The 13,846-nt window shown below is 44.9% G+C and overlaps 13 non-coding genes and 2 pseudogenes across 13 annotated transcripts; all 15 read right to left on the bottom strand.

The window, feature by feature from the left end:
* Nucleotides 1-198: 198 nt before the first annotated feature.
* Nucleotides 199-314, bottom strand: LOC142536627 (5S ribosomal RNA). Its single transcript, XR_012818393.1, has one exon. It is a non-coding gene; the product is annotated as a 5S ribosomal RNA (ribosomal RNA).
* A 680-nt stretch (nucleotides 315-994) lies between these two features.
* LOC142536625 (5S ribosomal RNA) lies at nucleotides 995-1,111 on the bottom strand. Its single transcript, XR_012818391.1, has one exon. It is a non-coding gene; the product is annotated as a 5S ribosomal RNA (ribosomal RNA).
* Nucleotides 1,112-1,791: 680 nt separating this feature from the next.
* LOC142536623 (5S ribosomal RNA) lies at nucleotides 1,792-1,909 on the bottom strand. Its single transcript, XR_012818389.1, has one exon. It is a non-coding gene; the product is annotated as a 5S ribosomal RNA (ribosomal RNA).
* A 680-nt stretch (nucleotides 1,910-2,589) lies between these two features.
* Nucleotides 2,590-2,707, bottom strand: LOC142536633 (5S ribosomal RNA). Its single transcript, XR_012818397.1, has one exon. It is a non-coding gene; the product is annotated as a 5S ribosomal RNA (ribosomal RNA).
* Nucleotides 2,708-3,390: 683 nt separating this feature from the next.
* LOC142536632 (5S ribosomal RNA) lies at nucleotides 3,391-3,506 on the bottom strand (annotated as a pseudogene).
* A 681-nt stretch (nucleotides 3,507-4,187) lies between these two features.
* LOC142536634 (5S ribosomal RNA) lies at nucleotides 4,188-4,305 on the bottom strand. The gene has a single exon (XR_012818398.1). It is a non-coding gene; the product is annotated as a 5S ribosomal RNA (ribosomal RNA).
* A 684-nt stretch (nucleotides 4,306-4,989) lies between these two features.
* LOC142536622 (5S ribosomal RNA) lies at nucleotides 4,990-5,108 on the bottom strand. The gene has a single exon (XR_012818388.1). It is a non-coding gene; the product is annotated as a 5S ribosomal RNA (ribosomal RNA).
* Nucleotides 5,109-5,790: 682 nt separating this feature from the next.
* LOC142536635 (5S ribosomal RNA) lies at nucleotides 5,791-5,908 on the bottom strand. The gene has a single exon (XR_012818399.1). It is a non-coding gene; the product is annotated as a 5S ribosomal RNA (ribosomal RNA).
* A 2,116-nt stretch (nucleotides 5,909-8,024) lies between these two features.
* On the bottom strand, nucleotides 8,025-8,140 carry LOC142536631 (5S ribosomal RNA; annotated as a pseudogene).
* A 675-nt stretch (nucleotides 8,141-8,815) lies between these two features.
* Nucleotides 8,816-8,933, bottom strand: LOC142536624 (5S ribosomal RNA). Its single transcript, XR_012818390.1, has one exon. It is a non-coding gene; the product is annotated as a 5S ribosomal RNA (ribosomal RNA).
* A 677-nt stretch (nucleotides 8,934-9,610) lies between these two features.
* On the bottom strand, nucleotides 9,611-9,728 carry LOC142536636 (5S ribosomal RNA). Its single transcript, XR_012818400.1, has one exon. It is a non-coding gene; the product is annotated as a 5S ribosomal RNA (ribosomal RNA).
* A 676-nt stretch (nucleotides 9,729-10,404) lies between these two features.
* LOC142536629 (5S ribosomal RNA) lies at nucleotides 10,405-10,521 on the bottom strand. Its single transcript, XR_012818395.1, has one exon. It is a non-coding gene; the product is annotated as a 5S ribosomal RNA (ribosomal RNA).
* Nucleotides 10,522-11,188: 667 nt separating this feature from the next.
* LOC142536626 (5S ribosomal RNA) lies at nucleotides 11,189-11,305 on the bottom strand. Its single transcript, XR_012818392.1, has one exon. It is a non-coding gene; the product is annotated as a 5S ribosomal RNA (ribosomal RNA).
* A 1,432-nt stretch (nucleotides 11,306-12,737) lies between these two features.
* On the bottom strand, nucleotides 12,738-12,855 carry LOC142536630 (5S ribosomal RNA). The gene has a single exon (XR_012818396.1). It is a non-coding gene; the product is annotated as a 5S ribosomal RNA (ribosomal RNA).
* A 414-nt stretch (nucleotides 12,856-13,269) lies between these two features.
* LOC142536628 (5S ribosomal RNA) lies at nucleotides 13,270-13,388 on the bottom strand. The gene has a single exon (XR_012818394.1). It is a non-coding gene; the product is annotated as a 5S ribosomal RNA (ribosomal RNA).
* Between the last annotated feature and the right edge of the window lie 458 nt (nucleotides 13,389-13,846).

Below are 13,846 nucleotides of genomic sequence, written 5' to 3' on the forward strand. Positions count from 1 at the left end.
TCTCGTCAGCTCATTGCGTAGTAATGAGTCTCGTCCGTTTGCCCGTTTACAATCAAATTAGCCTACAATTTTGTCCAAATCCGGCAGTGCCCGAGCTACTTTCATTTCACATGTCTTATCTGGTCCCGATCGAGATTCAGATGATTTGAGCCGAAAATCGTCTGTCAACAAGTAATCAAAAATAGAAAAACACGAAAAAGGGTGCAACACGAGGACTTCCAGGGGGTCACCCATCCTAGTACTGCTCTCCCAAGCACGCTTAACTTCGGAGTTCTGATGGGATCCGGTGCATTAGTGCTGGTATGATCGCACCCGACATTGAGTGGGATGTTTATTCTTATATCCCTCGAGTACGTGTGGAGCGGGCGGCGATGGACAACACGCGGCACTGCTCTCGCCCAATCATAACCATGAAGTTAAGCGTTCTGGCGCGATGGCAGAGTAGGATGGGTGACCTCCCTGGGAAGACCTCGTGTCGCGACCGTTTACGTAAATTATGGATAAAACAGTCGAAATAATTGTTTTAATGAGTTAACCGTCTCCGGAGTAATCTGCGTCATACCCTTCCGCACAGAACCGGCTCACGACAACAAAAATCGATAAATGTTCCCAGAAAATAGAAAAAAAATAAGAAGAAGGAAATAACGAATGTAAAGCTATTATTATGCCTGGGATACGATAAAATGGAACCGGAATCGAATTTCGAACTTCCTAAGCGGATTTCTCGAGGAAACGAAAGCTTAACAGAAGCGGTAAATCGCAAATTAGAGGGTCTTAGAGAAGGAATTCGGCTAAAATCTCGTCAGCTCATTGCGTAGTAATGAGTCTCGTCCGTTTGCCCGTTTACAATCAAATTAGCCTACAATTTTGTCCAAATCCGGCAGTGCCCGAGCTACTTTCATTTCACATGTCTTATCTGGTCCCGATCGAGATTCAGATGATTTGAGCCGAAAATCGTCTGTCAACAAGTAATCAAAAATAGAAAAACACGAAAAGGGTGCAACACGAGGACTTCCCAGGGGGTCACCCATCCTAGTACTGCTCTCCCAAGCACGCTTAACTTCGGAGTTCTGATGGGATCCGGTGCATTAGTGCTGGTATGATCGCACCCGACATTGAGTGGGATGTTTATTCTTATATCCCTCGAGTACGTGTGGAGCGGGCGGCGATGGACAACACGCGGCACTGCTCTCGCCCAATCATAACCATGAAGTTAAGCGTTCTGGCGCGATGGCAGAGCGGATGGGTGACCTCCCTGGGAAGACCTCGTGTCGCGACCGTTTACGTAAATTATGGATAAAACAGTCGAAATAATTGTTTTTAATGAGTTAACCGTCTCCGGAGTAATCTGCGTCATACCCTTCCGCACAGAACCGGCTCACGACAAAAAAATCGATAAATGTTCCCAGAAAATAGAAAAAAAATAAGAAGAAGGAAATAACGAATGTAAAGCTATTATTATGCCTGGGATACGATAAAATGGAACCGGAATCGAATTTCGAACTTCCTAAGCGGATTTCTCGAGGAAACGAAAGCTTAACAGAAGCGTTAAATCGCAAATTAGAGGGTCTTAGAGAAGGAATTCGGCTAAAATCTCGTCAGCTCATTGCGTAGTAATGAGTCTCGTCCGTTTGCCCGTTTACAATCAAATTAGCCTACAATTTTGTCCAAATCCGGCAGTGCCCGAGCTACTTTCATTTCACATGTCTTATCTGGTCCCGATCGAGATTCAGATGATTTGAGCCGAAAATCGTCTGTCAACAAGTAATCAAAAATAGAAAAACACGAAAAAGGGTGCAACACGAGGACTTCCCAGGGGGTCACCATCCTAGTACTGCTCTCGCCCAAGCACGCTTAACTTCGGAGTTCTGATGGGATCCGGTGCATTAGTGCTGGTATGATCGCACCCGACATTGAGTGGGATGTTTATTCTTATATCCCTCGAGTACGTGTGGAGCGCGGCGATGGACAACACGCGGCACTGCTCTCGCCCAATCATAACCATGAAGTTAAGCGTTCTGGCGCGATGGCAGAGTAGGATGGGTGACCTCCCTGGGAAGACCTCGTGTCGCGACCGTTTACGTAAATTATGGATAAAACAGTCGAAATAATTGTTTTTAATGAGTTAACCGTCTCCGGAGTAATCTGCGTCATACCCTTCCGCACAGAACCGGCTCACGACAACAAAAATCGATAAATGTTCCCAGAAAATAGAAAAAAAATAAGAAGAAGGAAATAACGAATGTAAAGCTATTATTATGCCTGGGATACGATAAAATGGAACCGGAATCGAATTTCGAACTTCCTAAGCGGATTTCTCGAGGAAACGAAAGCTTAACAGAAGCGGTAAATCGCAAATTAGAGGGTCTTAGAGAAGGAATTCGGCTAAAATCTCGTCAGCTCATTGCGTAGTAATGAGTCTCGTCCGTTTGCCCGTTTACAATCAAATTAGCCTACAATTTTGTCCAAATCCGGCAGTGCCCGAGCTACTTTCATTTCACATGTCTTATCTGGTCCCGATCGAGATTCAGATGATTTGAGCCGAAAATCGTCTGTCAACAAGTAATCAAAAATAGAAAAACACGAAAAAGGGTGCAACACGAGGACTTCCCAGGGGTCACCCATCCTAGTACTGCTCTCGCCCAAGCACGCTTAACTTCGGAGTTCTGATGGGATCCGGTGCATTAGTGCTGGTATGATCGCACCCGACATTGAGTGGGATGTTTATTCTTATATCCCTCGAGTACGTGTGGAGCGGGCGGCGATGGACAACACGCGGCACTGCTCTCGCCCAATCATAACCATGAAGTTAAGCGTTCTGGCGCGATGGCAGAGCTAGGATGGGTGACCTCCCTGGGAAGACCTCGTGTCGCGACCGTTTACGTAAATTATGGATAAAACAGTCGAAATAATTGTTTTTAATGAGTTAACCGTCTCCGGAGTAATCTGCGTCATACCCTTCCGCACAGAACCGGCTCACGACAACAAAAATCGATAAATGTTCCCAGAAAATAGAAAAAAAATAAGAAGAAGGAAATAACGAATGTAAAGCTATTATTATGCCTGGGATACGATAAAATGGAACCGGAATCGAATTTCGAACTTCCTAAGCGGATTTCTCGAGGAAACGAAAGCTTAACAGAAGCGGTAAATCGCAAATTAGAGGGTCTTAGAGAAGGAATTCGGCTAAAATCTCGTCAGCTCATTGCGTAGTAATGAGTCTCGTCCGTTTGCCCGTTTACAATCAAATTAGCCTACAATTTTGTCCAAATCCGGCAGTGCCCGAGCTACTTTCATTTCACATGTCTTATCTGGTCCCGATCGAGATTCAGATGATTTGAGCCGAAAATCGTCTGTCAACAAGTAATCAAAAATAGAAAAACACGAAAAAGGGTGCAACACGAGGACTTCCCAGGGGTCACCCATCCTAGTACTGCTCTCGCCCAAGCACGCTTAACTTCGGAGTTCTGATAGCGCTCCGGATTAGTGCTTGTATGATCGCACCCGACATTGAGTGGGATGTTTATTCTTATATCCCTCGAGTACGTGTGGAGCGGGCGGCGATGGACAACACGCGGCACTGCTCTCGCCCAATCATAACCATGAAGTTAAGCGTTCTGGCGCGATGGCAGAGCTAGGATGGGTGACCTCCCTGGGAAGACCTCGTGTCGCGACGTTTACGTAAATTATGGATAAAACAGTCGAAATAATTGTTTTTAATGAGTTAACCGTCTCCGGAGTAATCTGCGTCATACCCTTCCGCACAGAACCGGCTCACGACAACAAAAATCGATAAATGTTCCCAGAAAATAGAAAAAAAATAAGAAGAAGGAAATAACGAATGTAAAGCTATTATTATGCCTGGGATACGATAAAATGGAACCGGAATCGAATTTCGAACTTCCTAAGCGGATTTCTCGAGGAAACGAAAGCTTAACAGAAGCGGTAAATCGCAAATTAGAGGGTCTTAGAGAAGGAATTCGGCTAAAATCTCGTCAGCTCATTGCGTAGTAATGAGTCTCGTCCGTTTGCCCGTTTACAATCAAATTAGCCTACAATTTTGTCCAAATCCGGCAGTGCCCGAGCTACTTTCATTTCACATGTCTTATCTGGTCCCGATCGAGATTCAGATGATTTGAGCCGAAAATCGTCTGTCAACAAGTAATCAAAAATAGAAAAACACGAAAAGGGTGCAACACGAGGACTTCCCAGGGGTCACCCATCCTAGTACTGCTCTCGCCCAAGCACGCTTAACTTCGGAGTTCTGATGGGATCCGGTGCATTAGTGCTGGTATGATCGCACCCGACATTGAGTGGGATGTTTATTCTTATATCCCTCGAGTACGTGTGGAGCGGGCGGCGATGGACAACACGCGGCACTGCTCTCGCCCAATCATAACCATGAAGTTAAGCGTTCTGGCGCGATGGCAGAGCTAGGATGGGTGACCTCCCTGGGAAGACCTCGTGTCGCGACCGTTTACGTAAATTATGGATAAAACAGTCGAAATAATTGTTTTTAATGAGTTAACCGTCTCCGGAGTAATCTGCGTCATACCCTTCCGCACAGAACCGGCTCACGACAACAAAAATCGATAAATGTTCCCAGAAAATAGAAAAAAAAATAAGAAGAAGGAAATAACGAATGTAAAGCTATTATTATGCCTGGGATACGATAAAATGGAACCGGAATCGAATTTCGAACTTCCTAAGCGGATTTCTCGAGGAAACGAAAGCTTAACAGAAGCGGTAAATCGCAAATTAGAGGGTCTTAGAGAAGGAATTCGGCTAAAATCTCGTCAGCTCATTGCGTAGTAATGAGTCTCGTCCGTTTGCCCGTTTACAATCAAATTAGCCTACAATTTTGTCCAAATCCGGCAGTGCCCGAGCTACTTTCATTTCACATGTCTTATCTGGTCCCGATCGAGATTCAGATGATTTGAGCCGAAAATCGTCTGTCAACAAGTAATCAAAAATAGAAAAACACGAAAAAGGGTGCAACACGAGGACTTCCCAGGGGGTCACCCATCCTAGTACTGCTCTCGCCCAAGCACGCTTAACTTCGGAGTTCTGATGGGATCCGGTGCATTAGTGCTGGTATGATCGCACCGACATTGAGTGGGATGTTTATTCTTATATCCCTCGAGTACGTGTGGAGCGGGCGGCGATGGACAACACGCGGCACTGCTCTCGCCCAATCATAACCATGAAGTTAAGCGTTCTGGCGCGATGGCAGAGCTAGGATGGGTGACCTCCCTGGGAAGACCTCGTGTCGCGACCGTTTACGTAAATTATGGATAAAACAGTCGAAATAATTGTTTTTAATGAGTTAACCGTCTCCGGAGTAATCTGCGTCATACCCTTCCGCACAGAACCGGCTCACGACAACAAAAATCGATAAATGTTCCCAGAAAAAAGAAAAAAAATAAGAAGAAGGAAATAACGAATGTAAAGCTATTATTATGCCTGGGATACGATAAAATGGAACCGGAATCGAATTTCGAACTTCCTAAGCGGATTTCTCGAGGAAACGAAAGCTTAACAGAAGCGGTAAATCGCAAATTAGAGGGTCTTAGAGAAGGAATTCGGCTAAAATCTCGTCAGCTCATTGCGTAGTAATGAGTCTCGTCCGTTTGCCCGTTTACAATCAAATTAGCCTACAATTTTGTCCAAATCCGGCAGTGCCCGAGCTACTTTCATTTCACATGTCTTATCTGGTCCCGATCGAGATTCAGATGATTTGAGCCGAAAATCGTCTGTCAACAAGTAATCAAAAATAGAAAAACACGAAAAAGGGTGCAACACGAGGACTTCCCAGGGGTCACCCATCCTAGTACTGCTCTCGCCCAAGCACGCTTAACTTCGGAGTTCTGATGGGATCCGGTGCATTAGTGCTGGTATGATCGCACCCGACATTGAGTGGGATGTTTATTCTTATATCCCTCGAGTACGTGTGGAGCGGGCGGCGATGGACAACACGCGGCACTGCTCTCGCCCAATCATAACCATGAAGTTAAGCGTTCTGGCGCGATGGCAGAGCTAGGATGGGTGACCTCCCTGGGAAGACCTCGTGTCGCGACCGTTTACGTAAATTATGGATAAAACAGTCGAAATAATTGTTTTTAATGAGTTAACCGTCTCCGGAGTAATCTGCGTCATACCCTTCCGCACAGAACCGGCTCACGACAACAAAAATCGATAAATGTTCCCAGAAAATAGAAAAAAAAATAAGAAGAAGGAAATAACGAATGTAAAGCTATTATTATGCCTGGGATACGATAAAATGGAACCGGAATCGAATTTCGAACTTCCTAAGCGGATTTCTCGAGGAAACGAAAGCTTAACAGAAGCGGTAAATCGCAAATTAGAGGGTCTTAGAGAAGGAATTCGGCTAAAATCTCGTCAGCTCATTGCGTAGTAATGAGTCTCGTCCGTTTGCCCGTTTACAATCAAATTAGCCTACAATTTTGTCCAAATCCGGCAGTGCCCGAGCTACTTTCATTTCACATGTCTTATCTGGTCCCGATCGAGATTCAGATGATTTGAGCCGAAAATCGTCTGTCAACAAGTAATCAAAAATAGAAAAACACGAAAAAGGGTGCAACACGAGGACTTAAGATCGCACCCGACATTGAGTGGGATGTTTATTCTTATATCCCTCGAGTACGTGTGGAGCGGGCGGCGATGGACAACACGCGGCACTGCTCTCGCCCAAAATCATAACCATGAAGTTAAGCGTTCTGGCGCGATGGCAGAGCTAGGATGGGTGACCTCCCTGGGAAGACCTCGTGTCGCGACCGTTTACGTAAATTATGGATAAAACAGTCGAAATAATTGTTTTTAATGAGTTAACCGTCTCCGGAGTAATCTGCGTCATACCCTTCCGCACAGAACCGGCTCACGACAACAAAAATCGATAAATGTTCCCAGAAAATAAAAAAAAAATAAGAAGAAGGAAATAACGAATGTAAAGCTATTATTATGCCTGGGATACGATAAAATGGAACCGGAATCGAATTTCGAACTTCCTAAGCGGATTTCTCGAGGAAACGAAAGCTTAACAGAAGCGGTAAATCGCAAATTAGAGGGTCTTAGAGAAGGAATTCGGCTAAAATCTCGTCAGCTCATTGCGTAGTAATGAGTCTCGTCCGTTTGCCCGTTTACAATCAAATTAGCCTACAATTTTGTCCAAATCCGGCAGTGCCCGAGCTACTTTCATTTCACATGTCTTATGGTCCCGATCGAGATTCAGATGATTTGAGCCGAAAATCGTCTGTCAACAAGTAATCAAAAATAGAAAAACACGAAAAAGGGTGCAACACGAGGACTTAAGATCGCACCCGACATTGAGTGGGATGTTTATTCTTATATCCCTCGAGTACGTGTGGAGCGGGCGGCGATGGACAACACGCGGCACTGCTCTCGCCCAAAATCATAACCATGAAGTTAAGCGTTCTGGCGCGATGGCAGAGCTAGGATGGGTGACCTCCCTGGGAAGACCTCGTGTCGCGACCGTTTACGTAAATTATGGATAAAACAGTCGAAATAATTGTTTTTAATGAGTTAACCGTCTCGGAGTAATCTGCGTCATACCCTTCCGCACAGAACCGGCTCACGACAACAAAAATCGATAAATGTTCCCAGAAAATAGAAAAAAAAAATAAGAAGAAGGAAATAACGAATGTAAAGCTATTATTATGCCTGGGATACGATAAAATGGAACCGGAATCGAATTTCGAACTTCCTAAGCGGATTTCTCGAGGAAACGAAAGCTTAACAGAAGCGGTAAATCGCAAATTAGAGGGTCTTAGAGAAGGAATTCGGCTAAAATCTCGTCAGCTCATTGCGTAGTAATGAGTCTCGTCCGTTTGCCCGTTTACAATCAAATTAGCCTACAATTTTGTCCAAATCCGGCAGTGCCCGAGCTACTTTCATTTCACATGTCTTATCTGGTCCCGATCGAGATTCAGATGATTTGAGCCGAAAATCGTCTGTCAACAAGTAATCAAAAATAGAAAAACACGAAAAGGGTGCAACACGAGGACTTCCCAGGGGTCACCCATCCTAGTACTGCTCTCGCCAAGCACGCTTAACTTCGGAGTTTGATGGGATCCGGTGCATTAGTGCTGGTATGATCGCACCGACATTGAGTGGGATGTTTATTTTATATCCCTCGAGTACGTGTGGAGCGGGCGGCGATGGACAACACGCGGCACTGCTCTCGCCCAATCATAACCATGAAGTTAAGCGTTCTGGCGCGATGGCAGAGCTAGGATGGGTGACCTCCCTGGGAAGACCTCGTGTCGCGACCGTTTACGTAAATTATGGAAAAACAGTCGAAATAATTTTTTAATGAGTTAACCGTCTCCGGAGTAATCTGCGTCATACCCTTCCGCACAGAACCGGCTCACGACAACAAAAATCGATAAATGTTCCCAGAAAATAGAAAAAAAATAAGAAGAAGGAAATAACGAATGTAAAGCTATTATTATGCCTGGGATACGATAAAATGGAACCGGAATCGAATTTCAAACTTCCTAAGCGGATTTCTCGAGGAAACGAAAGCTTAACAGAAGCTTAAATCGCAAATTAGAGGGTCTTAGAGAAGGAATTCGGCTAAAATCTCGTCAGCTCATTGCGTAGTAATGAGTCTCGTCCGTTTGCCCGTTTACAATCAAATTAGCCTACAATTTTGTCCAAATCCGGCAGTGCCCGAGCTACTTTCATTTCACATGTCTTATCTGGTCCGATCGAGATTCAGATGATTTGAGCCGAAAATCGTCTGTCAACAAGTAATCAAAAATAGAAAAACACGAAAAGGGTGCAACACGAGGACTTCCCAGGGGTCACCCATCCTAGTACTGCTCTCGCCCAAGCACGCTTAACTTCGGAGTTCTGATGGGATCCGGTGCATTAGTGCTGGTATGATCGCACCGACATTGAGTGGGATGTTTATTCTTATATCCCTCGAGTACGTGTGGAGCGGGCGGCGATGGACAACACGCGGCACTGCTCTCGCCCAATCATAACCATGAAGTTAAGCGTTCTGGCGCGATGGCAGAGTAGGATGGGTGACCTCCCTGGGAAGACCTCGTGTCGCGACCGTTTACGTAAATTATGGATAAAACAGTCGAAATAATTGTTTTTAATGAGTTAACCGTCCGGAGTAATCTGCGTCATACCCTTCCGCACAGAACCGGCTCACGACAACAAAAATCGATAAATGTTCCCAGAAAATAGAAAAAAAAATAAGAAGAAGGAAATAACGAATGTAAAGCTATTATTATGCCTGGATACGATAAAATGGAACCGGAATCGAATTTCGAACTTCCTAAGCGGATTTCTCGAGGAAACGAAAGCTTAACAGAAGGTAAATCGCAAATTAGAGGGTCTTAGAGAAGGAATTCGGCTAAAATCTCGTCAGCTCATTGCGTAGTAATGAGTCTCGTCCGTTTGCCCGTTTACAATCAAATTAGCCTACAATTTTGTCCAAATCCGGCAGTGCCCGAGCTACTTTCATTTCACATGTCTTATCTGGTCCCGATCGAGATTCAGATGATTTGAGCCGAAAATCGTCTGTCAACAAGTAATCAAAAATAGAAAAACACGAAAAAGGGTGCAACACGAGGACTTCCCAGGGGTCACCCATCCTAGTACTGCTCTCGCCCAAGCACGCTTAACTTCGGAGTTCTGATGGGATCCGGTGCATTAGTGCTGGTATGATCGCACCCGACATTGAGTGGGATGTTTATTCTTATATCCCTCGAGTACGTGTGGAGCGGGCGGCGATGGACAACACGCGGCACTGCTCTCGCCCAATCATAACCATGAAGTTAAGCGTTCTGGCGCGATGGCAGATAGGATGGGTGACCTCCCTGGGAAGACCTCGGTTCGCGACCGTTTACGTAAATTATGGATAAAACAGTCGAAATAATTGTTTTTAATGAGTTAACCGTCTCCGGAGTAATCTGCGTCATACCCTTCCGCACAGAACCGGCTCACGACAACAAAAATCGATAAATGTTCCCAGAAAATAGAAAAAAAAATAAGAAGAAGGAAATAACGAATGTAAAGCTTTATTATGCCTGGGATACGATAAAATGGAACCGGAATCGAATTTCGAACTTCCTAAGCGGATTTCTCGAGGAAACGAAAGCTTAACAGAAGCGTAAATCGCAAATTAGAGGGTCTTAGAGAAGGAATTCGGCTAAAATCTGTCAGCTCATTGCGTAGTAATGAGTCTCGTCCGTTTGCCGTTTACAATCAAATTAGCCTACAATTTTGTCCAAATCCGGCAGTGCCCGAGCTACTTTCATTTCACATGTTTATCTGGTCCCGATCGAGATTCAGATGATTTGAGCCGAAAATCGTCTGTCAACAAGTAATCAAAAATAGAAAAACACGAAAAGGGTGCAACACGAGGACTTCCCAGGGGGTCACCCATCCTAGTACTGCTCTCGCCCAAGCACGCTTAACTTCGGAGTTCTGATGGGATCCGGTGCATTAGTGGGTATGATCGCACCGACATTGAGTGGGATGTTTATTCTTATATCCCTCGAGTACGTGTGGAGCGGGCGGCGATGGACAACACGCGGCACTGCTCTCGCCCAATCAAACCATGAAGTTAAGCGTTCTGGCGCGATGGCAGAGCTAGGATGGGTGACCCCCTGGAAGACCTCGTGTCGCGACCGTTTACGTAAATTATGGATAAAACAGTCGAAATAATTTTTTAATGAGTTAACCGTCTCCGGAGTAATCTGCGTCATACCCTTCCGCACAGAACCGGCTCACGACAACAAAAATCGATAAATGTTCCCAGAAAATAGAAAAAATAAGAAGAAGAAATAACGAATGTAAAGCTATTATTATGCCTGGGATACGATAAAATGGAACCGGAATCGAATTTCGAACTTCCTAAGCGGATTTCTCGAGGAAACGAAAGCTTAACAGAAGCGGTAAATCGCAAATTAGAGGGTCTTAGAGAAGGAATTCGGCTAAATCTCGTCAGCTCATTGCGTAGTAATGAGTCTCGTCGTTTGCCCGTTTACAATCAAATTAGCCTACAATTTTGTCCAAATCGGCAGTGCCCGAGCTACTTTTTCACATGTCTTATCTGGTCCCGATCGAGATTCAGATGATTTGAGCCGAAAATCGTCTGTCAACAAGTAATCAAAAATAGAAAAACACGAAAAGGGTGCAACACGAGGACTTCCCAGGGGTCACCCATCCTAGTACTGTCTCGCCCAAGCACGCTTAACTTCGGAGTTCTGATGGGATCCGGTGCATTAGTGCTGGTATGATCGCGACATTGAGTGGGATGTTTATTCTTATATCCCTCGAGTACGTGTGGAGCGGGCGGCGATGGACAACACGCGGCACTGCTCTCGCCCAATCATAACCATGAAGTTAAGCGTTCTGGCGCGATGGCAGAGTAGGATGGGTGACCTCCTGGGAAGAACCTCGTGTCGCGACCGTTTACGTAAATTATGGATAAAACAGTCGAAATAATTGTTTTTAATGAGTTAACCGTCTCCGGAGTAATCTGCGTCATACCCTTCCGCACAGAACCGGCTCACGACAACAAAAATCGATAAATGTTCCCAAAAATAGAAAAAAAAATAAGAAGAAAAATACGAATGTAAAGCTATTATTATGCCTGGATACGATAAAATGGAACCGGAATCGAATTTCGAACTTCCTAAGCGGATTTCTCGAGGAAACAGAAGCGGTAAATCGCAAATTACAGGGTCTTAGAAAAGGAATTCGGATAAAATCTCGCCGCCTCATTGGCAGTAATGAGTCTCGTCGTTTGCACGTTTACAATCAAATTAGCCTACAATTTGTCCAAATCTGGCAGTGCCCGAGCTACGTTGATTTCACATGTTTATCTGGTCCCGATCGTGATTCAGATGTTTGAGCGAAAATCGTCTGTCAACAGTAACCAAAATAGAAAAACACGAAAAGGGATGCAACACGAGGACTTCCAGGGGGTACCCATCCTATACTGCTATCGCCCAAGCACGCTTAACTTCGGAGTTCGATGGATCCGGTGCATTAGTCTGGTATGATCGCACCGACATTGAGTGGGTGTTTATTCTTATATCCCTCGAGTACGTGTGGAGGGGCGGCGATGGACAAAACCGGCACTGCTCTCGCCCAATCATAACCATGAAGTTAAGCGTTCTGGCGCGATGGCAGAGCTAGGATGTGACCTCCCTGGGAAGACCTCGTGTCGCGACCGTTTACGTAAATTATAGCTAAAACAGTCGAAATAATTGTTTTTAATGAGTCAACCGTCTCCGGAGTAATCTGCGTCATACACTTCCGGATAGAACGGCTCACGACAACAAAAATCGCTAAATGCCCAAAAATAGAAAAAAAATAAGAAGAAGAAAAAGCGAATGTAAAGCTATTATTATGCCTGGGATACGATAAAATGGAACGGAATCGAATTTCGAACTTCTAAACGATTTCTCGAGAAAACACGAAGCTTAATAGAAGCGGAAAATCGCAAATTAGAGTGTCTTAGAGAAAGAATTCGGCTAAAATCTCGCCAGCTCATTGCGGAGTAATGAGTCTCGTTCGTTTGCGTTTACAATCAAATTAGCTACAATTTTTCAGAATCCGGCAGTGCCCGAGCTACGTTGATTTCACATGTCTTATCTGGTCCCGATCGTGATTCAGATGATTTGCCGAAAATCGTCTGTCAACAAGTAATCAAAAATAGAAAAACACGAAAAGGGGTGCAACACGAGGACTTCCAAGGGGGTCACCGTCCTAGTACTGCTATCGCCCAAGCACGCTTAACCTCGGAGTTCCGATGGGATCCGGTGCATTAGTGCTGGTATGATCGCACCCGACATTTAGTGAGATGTTTATTCTATATCCCTCGAGTAGTGTGGAGCGCTGCGATGGCAACCGCGGCAACTGCTCTCGCCCAATCAGAACCATGAAGTTAAGCGTTCTGGCGAACCGAATCGAATTTCGAACTTCCTAACCGGATTTCTCGAGGAAACGGAAACTTAACAGAAGCGGAAAATCGCAAATTAGAGGGTCTTAGAGAAGGAATTCGGCTAAAATCTCGCCAGCTTATTGCGGAGTAATGAGTAACGTTCGTTTGCCTGTTTACAATCAAATTAGGCTACAATTTTGTCCAAATCCGGCAGTGCCCGGGCTACGTTGAATCCATATCATATCTGGTCCGATCGAGATTCAGAAGATTTTAGCCAAAATCGCCTATTACAAATTAATCAAAAATAAAAAACACGAAAAAAGGTGTAATACGAGGACTTCCCAGGGGGTCACCCATCCTAGTATTGCACTCGCCCAAGCATGCTTAACTTCGGAGTTCTGATGGGATCCGGTGCAGTAGTGCTGGTATGATCGCTCCCGACGTTAAGTGGAATTTTTATCCTTATATCCGTCGAGTACGTGTGGCGCGGGCGGTGATGGACAACACGCGGCACTGCTCTCGCCCAATCAGAACCATGAAGTTAAGCGTTCTGACGCGATGGCAGAGCTAGGATGGGTGACATCCCTGGAAAGTCCTCGTGTCGCGACCGTTTACGTAAATTATATCTGAAACAGTCGAAATAATTGTTTTTAATGAGTTAACCGTCTCCGGAGTAATCTGCATCATAACCTTCCGCACAGAACCGGCTCACGACAGCAAAAATCGCTAAATGTTCCCAGAAAATAGAAAAAAAATAAGAAGAAGAAAGTAGCGAATGTAAAGCTATTATTATGCCTGGATACGATAAAATGGGACCGGAATCGAATTTCTGACTTCCTAAGCGGATTTCCGAGAAACGGAAGCTTAACAGAAGCGTTAAATCGCAAAAGATAGAGG

Source organism: Primulina tabacum, unplaced genomic scaffold (genome assembly GCF_025594145.1).
Source record: "Primulina tabacum isolate GXHZ01 unplaced genomic scaffold, ASM2559414v2 Contig1395, whole genome shotgun sequence".
Lineage (NCBI taxonomy): Eukaryota > Viridiplantae > Streptophyta > Magnoliopsida > Lamiales > Gesneriaceae > Primulina > Primulina tabacum.